Source organism: Bufo bufo, chromosome 3 (genome assembly GCF_905171765.1).
Source record: "Bufo bufo chromosome 3, aBufBuf1.1, whole genome shotgun sequence".
Classification (NCBI taxonomy): domain Eukaryota; kingdom Metazoa; phylum Chordata; class Amphibia; order Anura; family Bufonidae; genus Bufo; species Bufo bufo.
This window is the reverse complement of record NC_053391.1, coordinates 633,542,183-633,554,502: the sequence shown is the minus strand read 5'-3', so window position 1 is coordinate 633,554,502 and position 12,320 is coordinate 633,542,183. Positions and strand designations below refer to the sequence as shown.

At 47.6% G+C, this 12,320-nt stretch overlaps 1 protein-coding gene across 1 annotated transcript in view; it reads right to left on the bottom strand.

The window, feature by feature from the left end:
• SLC7A1 (solute carrier family 7 member 1) overlaps positions 1–4,158 on the bottom strand; it is a 55,670-nt gene extending 51,512 nt beyond the window's left edge. The window contains exon 1 of the mRNA XM_040426167.1: positions 4,060–4,158. The gene's annotated coding sequence lies outside the window, so the exon portion shown is untranslated. The remainder of the gene's footprint in view (positions 1–4,059) is intronic.
• Positions 4,159–12,320: the final 8,162 nt, after the last annotated feature.

Genomic DNA, 12,320 nt, shown 5'->3' with positions numbered 1-12,320 from the left:
GAATGCAGGCGGCTAAAGCTATCTATAACATAAGTCCAGGCTAGACTATTAAATCTGCTGAGTCCCCACAAGCTTTCTGTTTATAGCAAACAGCTCTCCAAGGTGAAGGCCAACAAACAGCATTGCATTTACACAACACAGTAGCACGGCCACCTTCACCAGGAAGCAGAGGTGTGTCCGCTACGGGGTGACAGACGTCTTCAATGGCGTAGTACACAGAGCTGTCAAGAATAGAAGCTAAATACGTAGGGCGCGACTAAAGAACTCGTCACGTCAGCCGCTGATAATCACTAGAAGCAAAATCCCTGGTGTCAAGACTAGAAATTGAAATGGGGAGATGAACCAATTTCACAATTCGCTTTGTTACAATTACATAAGAATGTAGCCATTTATAGAAAGAGCACAAAACCGGTTAGCCAAAACTAAAGCGTCTGCCAAATCAGCAATTTCATCAGAACAATCTACTGATAAGAAGGTGTCCGGGATACAACTACTTCCCGTCTGTCATTGCAGAGGAGCAGGACTTTATCCCGGGGTGTAATGTCTGTATTACACAGCCCGATTTTTCGGCAGATAATTGCTAACAAGCGGAGGAGATCGCTCTCTGTGACAGCAGAGGTCTCCTCCACCAGTGAGCAGGCGATTGCCGGGAGTGAACGCTTCCCTCCCAACAAGTGTCTGCAACATCGGGCTGTATTCGGCAAGGGCTACACAGCGACACCTGTAGCGGCCAGGAAACCCGAGTAGCGGTGATCCCATAGAAATTAATTGAATCGCCGCGGCAGTCGCTAGAAACCCAGCCGTGTTGGATTTCTTGTGACTGCCGCGGTTATCCCATTCATTTCTATGGGATCACGGTTAGGCTACATGCACACGAGCGTGCCGTTTTTTGCGGTCTGCAAAATACGGAAGCCGCCCGTGTGCCTTCCGCAATTTGCAGAACGGAACGGGCGGCCATTGATATAACTGCCTATTCTTGTCCGTTTCGCGGTTATATTTTTTTCCTGGACGGCTCGGATGCGGACCCAAACAACGGCCGTGTGCATGAGGCCTTACTCAGCGATCCTGTCTGCAACATACGTCGCGCAACCAGTGTCACCATGTTACCCTTGCCTAACACGGCACACGGTCAAGTTTCCTAAAGCCGTTTTGGAAGCCAAAATCAGGAGTGGATCATAAAAGGAGAGAAAGAATATAAAGGACAGATACGACTTCTCTTTTCACTCTTGGTTTTGACATCAGGAAACCTGACCGTGTGGTCGTACCCTTAGAGCTCAGCTCATACTCGTACAATGATGCCCTTTGCTGGGCAATAATCAACCAAGCATTGCAGGAGAGTTTGGTATGCCATTAGGTATGGTTGGCAGCGAGCAGGGGTCAGCATGACCCGGGAGGGAATGACAGGCATAGACAGGGGAAGACTAGCGCTGCACAGCTGGACTGAAGCCGTGTCGGGTCCTCTCTGTTTCCCTCCGCTTGGATTTATCCCTCTTAGGCCTCATGCACAGGACTGTGGTTTTGGTCCACATCTGATCTGCATTTTTTTGCGGATTGGATGCAGAAGCATTCCTTTCAATGGGGCCACAAAAGATGAGGACGGCACACCTTGTGTAGTCGGCAAGTCCGTTCCGCAGCCTTGCAAGGAAAAAAAAAAAAAATAGAACATGTCTAGGGATGAGCGAACTTCTGTTTTCAAGTTCGGCGTACAAGGTTCGGGTTATGGATTACGCTACCACGGATTATAACTTGCGGTCAGTGGTAGCAGAATCCATAACGGAATTCGTAGATAACCCGAACATTGTACGCTGAACATGAAAACGGAAGCTCGCTCAATACTAAGGCCCCTTTCACGCGAGCGATTTTTCCGCGCGGGTGCAATGTGAGACATGAACGCATAGCACCCGCACTGAATCCTGACACATTCATTTCAATAGGTCTGTGCACATGAGCATTTTTTTTTCACACATCAGTTCTGCGTTGCGTGAAAAACGCAGCATGTTCTATGGTCTGTGTTTTTCATGCAGTCCTGACCCCATAGAAGTGAATGGGGCTTCAGTAAAAACTCATTGTATCCGGAAGCAGGTGCAGGTACAACGCGTTTTTCACCGATGGTTGCTAGGAGATGTTGTTTGTAAACCTTCAGTTTTTTATCAAACGCGTGAAAAATGCATCAAAACGCATTGCACCCGCGCGGAAAAAGCTGAGCAACTGCTACAAGCTACATTTCTAACCTCGTGCCAATGGGAATGTTTTGAGGGTAAATATAAAAGCATGATCATAAGAGCTAGTCAGGTGGTGGCCGCCGGTGATACCTGGCACATGGCAAGGGTACTTTAATACTAGCGGTTTTCTTTTCCGGCACCGAGTTCCATCCTAGGGGATCTATACCAGAAAAGAACTGATCGTTTTATCCTAATACATTCTGAATGGAGAGCAATCCGTTCAGGATGCATCAGGATGTCTTCAGTTCAGTCTTTTTGACTGATCAGGACGCAGATAATACCGCAGCATGCTACTGTTTTATCTTCAGCCAAAAAAACTGAACTCTTGCCGGAATCCGGCTTTTTTTTTTTTTTACAAAGGAATATATTAGTGTCAGATCCAGAATTCAAAATATACCGGATCTGCATGCGCAGACTGAAAAAATAAATAAAAAAAAGTGAAAAAAATAAATGCCGGTTCCGTTTTTCCGGATGACACCGGAAAGACGGATCCGGCATTTCAATGCATTTTTCTGACTGATCAGTCTTACAAATGCCATCAGTTGGCATAGGTTTTGCCGGATCGACGGAACTGCTTGCCCGGATCACTCTGCCGCAAGTGTGAAAGTAGCCCAAGAGCTCATTTACCATCTCCATACAAAGTTCCAGTCTATCCAAGTATTTCAAGTCATTACACAACTTGACTCATTCCTATGTAATACAATTTGTAAGGAAGCAGAATTATCTAAAGGTCAATGTATTTCATCTGGCTATGAGAATGTTCCAAAAGATAAAGCATGGCATTTTACAGGGCTCCGTTCACACGCTGCCCATTTCATGGTTAACTCGCTTCTGATCAAAGCCTGATCCGATGATCTCATTAGTGTCACTACATCGGCCTCCACACATGCTGGTGGGAGGTCAGAAGGTGTCCACAGTAAAAGAGCCTTTCTTCTACCAGTCATGGTGGCCTCGGCTCTGGGGAAGCAAAGAGCACCTCCTGAGGAGTCCTCAGGACAGAGCAGAAGAGGTCTACAAGTGGCATTACACTCTGCCAGTCTTCTTCAGACTCATGAAACCTAGGACACCCCATCAGCAGAAGCCAGGATCTCTTGGTGCTGTCACTGGATTTCTCACCTCCCCCTAAATATCAGAGGTGCTCCAAGCACCAGCCATAAACGGAAATGTAGTGTGAGCCCTGACGTGGAGGGGGGAGGGGGAGATGACAGGAAGCCTATGGGCTCAGCAGGTCCAGGAGAGGAGATCAATGTGACCATCACCCTATGGGCAGTGCATGGCATACCCAGTGGAGCTGGCATAGGATGGGTGGAGGAGGGGCCGGGGGCAGGCTGCGGCCATCCTCTGTAAATATTGCATCATGCGGTAATGTGCGGGAAGGAACAGGATTAACGCGCGTTTTTTGGTGTTCTAAGTACTATAGCAATAGCCAGTGTATAGGCGGCACACCCCAGATACCGCCTGCAATGTGCACGGCACCCTATCACTGGCTGCCATGTGCTCGGAGCCGGCCACAGATGTAATGTCACTACTGGATAGAAAACCTATGGGAAGATGAGGAAGAGGAGGAGGAGGAAGAAGAGGCGCGTGAGGAGGACACAATGTATCAGAGGCGACACATTGTATCTGCTGTGGTATAGGTGGGCGCCATCTCCAGCGTGTCTGGCAGGGTGATACATTGTATCCAGGGTCTATGGAGACCGATACATTGTATCCAGGGTCTGTGGAGACCGATACATTGTATCCAGGGTCTGTGGTGACCGATACATTGTATCCAGTGTCTGTGGTGACCGATACATTGTATCCATGCGGAGGTGGCTGTACAGCTGGCAGCACTCACCTACGAGGTGGGCACGGGCTCCTCCTGGCACGCTGCTCCTCACAAGGTCGCTGTAGTACTGGCAGGGAGGCAGAGGCAGCCGCGTGCTGGATGTACCCGGCCCCTCCTCCTCCTCCCCCAGTATTACATCAGCCTGAGCCTTCCTCCTCCTCCTCCTCCATGTAGAGTAGACCTGGATGTAGACCCTGAGGCCGGTGCCCGGGGGCGGCTGAGGTGGTCACTCCTGTTACACCACATTACTGTACATACATATATATACTGGGTACAATTCCCGTCAGGGTCAAGGCCTGGATGTGTGACGTGCTTCACATCCGGGTCCTCAGGGCAGACTGGTGACTCACACTCGGGGCCTGCACTGGGGGGTGGGGGGACCGTCTCCTCCACAGTCTGTACATGCGGACAGAAGCAGATGGGATGAGGGGTTGTCTGGTCTGAGACATCGGTAAGATGTGGCACCAACATCAGCTAGGTGCAGGTCCCTCACCTATCTCCAGAATGGCCCCCCAAAGTGAAGGAGAGCACGCTCAGCTTATCTTCAGGAGAGCGCAGCCGCCGCTCCTCTATCTTCTATGGGACTGGCAGATATAGACGCGCCGGCGCTTGGCTATCTTCATCAGTCTCAGAAATAATGTCACAGTTGAGGTCGGGTAGAGACACACAGCATTAGGCCTCTTTCACACGACCGTACGGCTATTTCAGTGTTTTGCGGTCCGTTTTTCACGGATCCGCTGTTCCGTGTTTTTTTTCCCCGTTGTGTTTCCGTTGTGTTTTTCCGTCTGCCATATACAGTATACAGTAATTACATAGAAAAAATTGGGCTGGGCATAACATTTTCAATAGATGGGTCCGCAAGAACGGATACGGAAGACATACGGATGCATTTCCGTATGTGTTCCATTTTTTTTGCTGACCCATTGACTTGAATGGAGCCACAGAACGTGATTTGCGGGCAATAATAGGACATGTTCTAGCTTTCAACGGAACGGAAACGGAATGCATACAGAGTACATTCCATTTTCTTTGGGCGGAACCATTGAAATTAATGGTTCCGTATACGGAACGCAAAAAACAGCTCACAAAACGGAAAAAAAAAACGTTAGTGTGAAAGAGGCCTTATAAATTGTTATGCTGTGTATTTCCGTCACGCTCCCACGCAGACAGTGGCGGTCTTTACCACCAGGTCAGACAATGCCAGATACATTTGTGTACTAACAGGGAACCGCTTGCAGCGTTTTGGTGTCCGTCTGACGAAACTGAGCCAAACGGACCCGTTCTGACACACAATGTAAGTCAATGGGGACGGATCCGTTTTCTCTGACACAATCTGGCACGACCATTTTCAATGGTGTTCATGACGGATCCGTCTTGGCTATGTTAAAGGTAATACAAACGGATCCGTTCTGAACGGATGCAGACGTTTGTATTAGGGTCCATTCACACGTCCGTTGTTTCTTTCCTGATCTGTTCCGTTTTTTGCGGAACAGATCTGGACCAGATCTGTACCCATTCATTTTCAATGGGTCCTGAAAAAAAATCAGACATTGAGCTGTCCGATTTTTTTCAGGACCCATTGAAAATGAATGGGTACAGATCTGGTCCAGATCTGTTCCGCAAAAAACGGAACAGATCAGGAAAGAAACAACGGACGTGTGAATGGACCCTTATCTGTACGGATCCGTCTGTGAAGATCCATGACTGATCCGCACCAAACGCGAGTGTGAAAGTAGCCTAACATGAGGGCTGCGCTTGTGCCACACTGCGCATGACGTCGGAACGTCACAGAGAGACATGGGCAAGTCCTGCAGAGGCCTGGGATGGAAGGTGGGAGGTGGCTCCGCCTCCTGCTGCATCGGTAAATGTGGAGTCTGTCTGTGTGGACCACAGGTACCAGTCTAATGTCTGGATCACCCACAGTTTATTATGGAGCCTGAGTATTTACTAGAGACATTGGGGCACATTTATCAAGCTTACCTGTTTTTAGGCGTAAAATTAGACTGGCGTATTTGCTTCACCTGTCGACCTTTTTGCCTACTATTTATAAAAAGTCCCACAACACTTCATACATTAGACATATTGCTATTAGTCTGACCTCTAGTGGTTCTTTTTCAGTATAGCAGGTTGATATTTTCTAAGACTGGTTGCATTAGTGTGCACAAGGAGGCTGAAAGCAGGCGCACGTCTCCATGAAAGTACAACTTTTTAGGCAAAATGTTACGCAACTCACCACTCAAAAGTGAGAAAGAAAAGTACGCCAGCCCTTCCATTAAAGAAAGAAAAACAAACAATGGTCACTGAAATACCTCGAAACTGACAAAAGTAATAAGGAAATAAAAAATGACTAAAAATCAACTAATGAAAATCAGACATTGCTTTTGAATTGCTTTTTAAAAAATAAACTAAGGCCTTATTCAGGCAGGCAGTTTTCAGTTAGTGATGTCTATCAGTGATTGTGAGCCAAAGCCAGGTGCGGGTCTAAACACAGAACAGTCTTGTGTAATCTTTGTGTAGCCTCCACTCCTGGTTTTGGCTCACAATCACTGATGGAAATCACTGACCAAAACACTGACGTGTGAATAAGGCCTCAAGCACACGACCGTTGTTCGGATGCGGACCCTTTTTCACTTCAGTGGGGCAGCAAAAGATGCGGACAGCACTCCGTGTGCTGTCCGCATCTGTGGCTCCGTTCCACGGCCCCGCTAAAAAAATGCAGACAAGAATAGGCATTTATATTTCCGGCTTCCGTTCCGCAAATTGCGGAAGGAAACACGGGTGGCTTCCGTTTTTTGCGGACCGCAAAAAACTGCACGGTCGTGTGCATGAGGCCCAAGGCTTAACAAAAATGATGGTACCCATAGAAAAGACTGAAAATAATTTCACCATAGGGACAAGTTAAACTAATTAGCATCATAGGTGTCTACAAAGTTGTAGTCAGTCTACCTATTTAGAGGATGAAAAGTAGTCACTGTGCTGTTTGGTATCATGGTGGGTACCACACTGAACATAGACCAAAGAAAGCTCAGTAGAGAGTTGACTCAGGAGATTAGAAAGAAAATTATAGACAAAAAGGTTAAAGGCTATACGACCATCTCCAAACAGCTTGATGTTCCTGATACTACACATAGTATTCAGAAGTTTAAGGTCCACCGAACTGTAGCCAACCTCCCTGGACCTGGCCACAAGAGGAAAATTGATAACAAATTGAAGAGATGGACAAACACCTTACCTGATCCCTGCCACTGGGTCCTGGCTCCATCCCTACGCCGCCAGTTTTTCAGCTCCCAGGAGTTCCCACATTAACATCAGATTTGATGCGGATCACGTGGCCGCTGCAGGCAATAACTAGCCACAGTGGTGACATGTCACCCATGAGTCATGTCTCTGGGTCACGTGACACGCCACGACTGTAGCCAATCATTTGCTGCAGCAGCTAAGAGACCCATGTGAAACCAGATATTGATGCAGGGAGACCCGGAATCTGCAGAGCTGCTGAGAGGGACCATAAGGGGTCAGGTAAATATGATTATTACAGAGGGTCCAGCCATGCTGGGGAAGAGGGGGGGGAGGTCTGCCAAAAACGTCTCCTGAGGAGAACAATACTTTTAAGGGTAACTCTGGCCTTGCCATCTTCTGTCGCTAAAAACTGTAGATTTTTCCATCCGTGTTGAATATGCTTCCATATGTCATCAGTGTGTCATCCATTTTTCACGTCTGTAAAAAAAAAAAAAAAAAAATATCTCACTTCCTTTCACCTAGCAACCATCCCTGAAAAAACAGGACATGGTCATCTGAATGAGCCTTAAAGGGGTTGTGCAAGAATAGGGGGAATTTGGGCAAACCACCCAACTTTGCTGGACTTGTAAAAGGAAGCTTACTTACCAGCTTCCTGGCTGACCCTGTGATCCTTCTTCTCCTGGCCTGCAATGCTCCGCTGGGCTCCCTCGCTGAAAACATCAGGCTTGACATTGCCTGCAGCCAATCACTAGCTGCAGGGGAGACCAGATTCCCTTACGCTATGACAAATGGGCACGTGATGCAAGAAGATCCGGTCTCCGCTGCGGCCAGTGCTGGGCTGCAGGAAAGTAAGCTTCCCTTTACAGTTCTGGCCAAGTGGGAAGGGGACAGGGGGATTACCCATTCCCCTTCCAGTCTTGCACAACCCCTTTAAGATAGTAAGTGATTGGATCAGCTGCAAATGCGGTTGTCTTTTGCTAGATTCTTGGTGATACTTATTGTGTAAGAGCCTGGGCCCACAAAAGCATCCTCGGGTATTCTGGTGGGCCAGCCTGACTTTGGGTGGCCTCATACAGCTGTTGTTTGTATGCCAAGGTGGCTATGTCCACTTTTGTGACCACAATACAGTACCAGACAAGCCAATCGGTAACCCTATAATCACAAAAAGAAAATGTGTCAGCTCATGGGTATGTTGGGTTTAGAATTCTGCTGCAAGGGAACCAGCAAGAAAACAGCAAAAACAGAGGATGGTCCAACATTCAGAAACACTTCAAGTTTTGGTAATCTACTATAAAATTATACATGTTTTTAATCCCTTGGTGTCATCCACCATACATGTGTGGCGAATGAATGTTGGGTCTTTAAAGATGGTGCCATAGCAGGCAGGTGCCTATTGTTTTAGGGATCATGCACACGACCATATGTATTTTGCGTAAAAAGCGGATGACGTCCATGTGCATTCCTTATTTTGCGGAACGGAACAGCCGGTCCCTAATAGAACAGTACTAACCTTGTCCGTGATGTGGACAATAATAAGACATGTTCTATTTTTTTTGCGGAACGGACATTGAAATGAATCGTTCGTGTGCATGAGCCCTTATACAGCAGAAATCTACTGGCAGTGTCTGTGATTGGAGAAAAGCCTGTGATTGCAGGAGCCTTATGGTGGCTCCCAGGTCTGCCATGGTAAAGTTCCTATTGAGCCCTTCCTCAGACATAGCAATTTTCCAATAGTCTGCAATGGTAAATAGCAAATGGCAGAAAATAAGGTTTATAAACGAAATTTTTTAATTTTAAGTCTTGAAAAAGTAAAGTTTAAAAAAAAATTAAAATGTTTTTAAAAACATAAAAGAAAAAAGGAATTCACCCTCCTTGTCCAATTTTACATATATAAATAAATAATAAAAACATCTCGGATATTGCTGCAAAGTGGCCTTTCTGTTGCACCCCCCGCCCCAATACTTAAAAAAAAATGGTACCCCCTCACAGTAGTATTGCCCTCATTGTACAACCTTCACAGTAGTTTAATCCAGATATGTGCCCCCTCTTGGTAGTTATGCCAACACTGTGCCCCCCCTCACAGTATTTATGTCTTCACTGTACAACTTTTACAGTAGTTATGCCCACATTGTGCCCCCTTAAAGTACTTATCCCTTGTGCCCTCTTTACAGTAGTTATGGCCTCATTTGGCCCCCCTAACAGTAGTTATGCCATCTTTGTGCCCCCTTACAGTAGTAATGCCTTCTCTGTGCCCCTTTCACAGTTGTAATGCCCTATCTGTGCCCCTTTCACAGTTTTAATGCCATCTCTGTGTCCCTTCAGAGTAGTTATTCCCTCACTGTGCCCCCATGACCGTAGTAATGCCCATTGTGCCCCCTTCACAGTAATAATGCCCACTCTGTGCCCCATAACAGTTATGCCCACGCCCTTCACAGGAGTACTGCCCTCTGTGCCCCTTTCACAGTAGTAATGCCGTTGGTGCCCTCTTCATAGTATTAATGCCCTCTGTACCCCCTTCATAGTAATAATGCCCATTGTGTCCCCTTCATAGTAATAATGCCCATTGTGTCCTCTTCATAGTAGTAATGCCCTCTGTGCTCCCTCCATAGCAGTAATGCCTTCTGTGCCCCCTCCACAGTAGTAATGCCCATTGTGCCCCTTAATAGTATTAGTGCCCTCTGTGCCCCCTCTGTAGTAGTTATGCCCTCTGTGGCTCCTCTGTAGTAGTAATGCCCTCTGTGGCCCCTCCACAGTAGTAATGCCCATTGTGCCCCCTTATTAGTAGTAATGCTCTCTGTGCCACCTCCATAGTAGTAATGCCCATTATGACCCCTTTACAGTAGTAATGCCCTCTGTGTTAAAAAAATAAAAATAAAATCAGTAGCTACTCACCTTGTCCCGTCCCTGATGCTTAGATCCAGCTTTCCCCTGCAGACACAGATCACTCTGCAGCACTGTGTGGGACAAGCACAGGCAGATTCCCGGGCTGCAGGCTCCGCCCACACAGGCCAGCAGCGCGATCTGTGCCTGCAGGCTGAATGGTGGAGCAGGGAGAAGTCTTCCTCCTTCATCGTTCAGAGCGTAAGAGAAGGAGCTCCTGGTACATCGGCAATGAGTGCTTCCATCTGTAAAGCGCTCATTGCTTCTGGGCTCTGGCACCCTCCTGAGAGCGGACCGACCCCCCCCCCCCCCTTCCTCCTTAGCATGGCACTGTTGCTACATCTGAAAAGTATTAACATGTAGCGCAAAGTATATTAATTTTTATATCGCTGTGATAATACCCACAGAATAAGGCCCCCTGCACACGAACGTTCGTGTGCGCCCCGTGGTCGTGCTGCGGCACGCAAAATGCGGGCCGCAATGCACGAACACAGTCCGTGGGACAGCCACAGCGGATCGCTGACCCATTCACCGTTCCGCAAAAAGATAGGACATGTTCTATCTTTTTGCGGAACAGAAGTACGGGACGAAACCCCATGGAAGCACTCCGTAGTGCTTCCGTAGGGTTCCGTTCCGTGCTTCCGTTCCATACCATTCCGCATCTCCGGATTTGCGGACCCATTGAAGTGAAGTGATGCGGAATGCCCACGGAACGGCACCCGTGTATTGCGGATCTGCAAATGCGGTCTGCAATACGGCAACGGGAAGCACACGTTCGTGTGCAGGGGGCCTTAAAGTAATGTGTTATTTTTACAGCAGAGTGAATGCCCTAAAAATGAAACCCATAAAACAATGGCTGCATAGGAATCGGGAAGGAGTTAAAGGGGTTGTCTCACTTCATAAAATGGCCTTTATCATGTAGACAAAGTTAATACAAGGCACTTACTAATGTATTGTGATTGTCCATAGAGTGCAAGCACGGTCATCACTGATGGATTGCAAGGTGGTCATAACCATGGAAATGAGCATTGTATAATGTGATCGAAAAATGGATCCAGCCAGCAAAGGAGGCAATATGGAAAATGACAATACATTAGTAAGTGCCTTGTATTACTTTTTTACATAGTAACATAGTTTATAAAGGCTCTTTCACACTTGCGTTGTTCTTTTCTTCCGGCATAGAGTTCCGTCGTCGGGGCTCTATGCCGGAAGAATCCTGATCAGGATTATCCCCATGCATTCTGAATGGAGAGAAATCCGTTCAGGATGCATCAGGATGTCTTCAGTTCCGGACCGGAACGTTTTTTGGCCGGAGAAAATACCGCAGCATGCTGCGCTTTTTGCTCTGGCCAAAAATCCTGAACACTTGCCGCAAGGCCGGATCCGGAATTAATGCCCATTGAAAGGCATTGATCCAGATCCGGCCTTAAGCTAAACGTCGTTTCGGCGCTTTACCGGATCCGACGTTTAGCTTTTTCTGAATGGTTACCATGGCTGCCAGGACGCTAAAGTCCTGTTTGCCATGGTAAAGTGTAGTGGGGAGCGGGGGAGCAGTATACTTACCGTCCGTGCGGCTCCCGGGGCTCTTCAGAGTCCCGTCAGGGCGCCCCACGCGCAAGGATGACGTGATCGCATGGATCACGTCATCCATGCCATGGGGCGCTCTGACGTCATTCTGGAGCGCCCCGGGAGCCGCACGGACTGTAAGTATACTGCTCCCCCGCTCCCCACTACTACTATGGCAACCAGGACTTTAATAGCGTCCTGGGTGCCATAGTAACACTGAACGCATTTTGAAGACGGATCCGTCTTCAAATGCTTTCAGTTCACTTGCGGTGTTACGGATCCGGCGGGCACCTCCGGAAAATGGAGTACACGCCGGATCCGGACAACGCAAGTGTGAAAGAGGCCTAAGGCTGAAAAAATACATCTGTTCATACAGTTCAATCAGAATAACTCCCTGGATCAACGACCCCTCTCTAGTACCTATATCCTGTAATATTATTACACTCCAGAAATACATCCAGGCCGCTCTTGAACTCTCTTAGTGAACTCACCATCACCACCTCCTCAGGCAGAGAGTTCCATAGTCTCACTGCTCTTACCATAAAGAATCCTCCTCTATGTTTGTGTACAAACCTTTCCTCCAG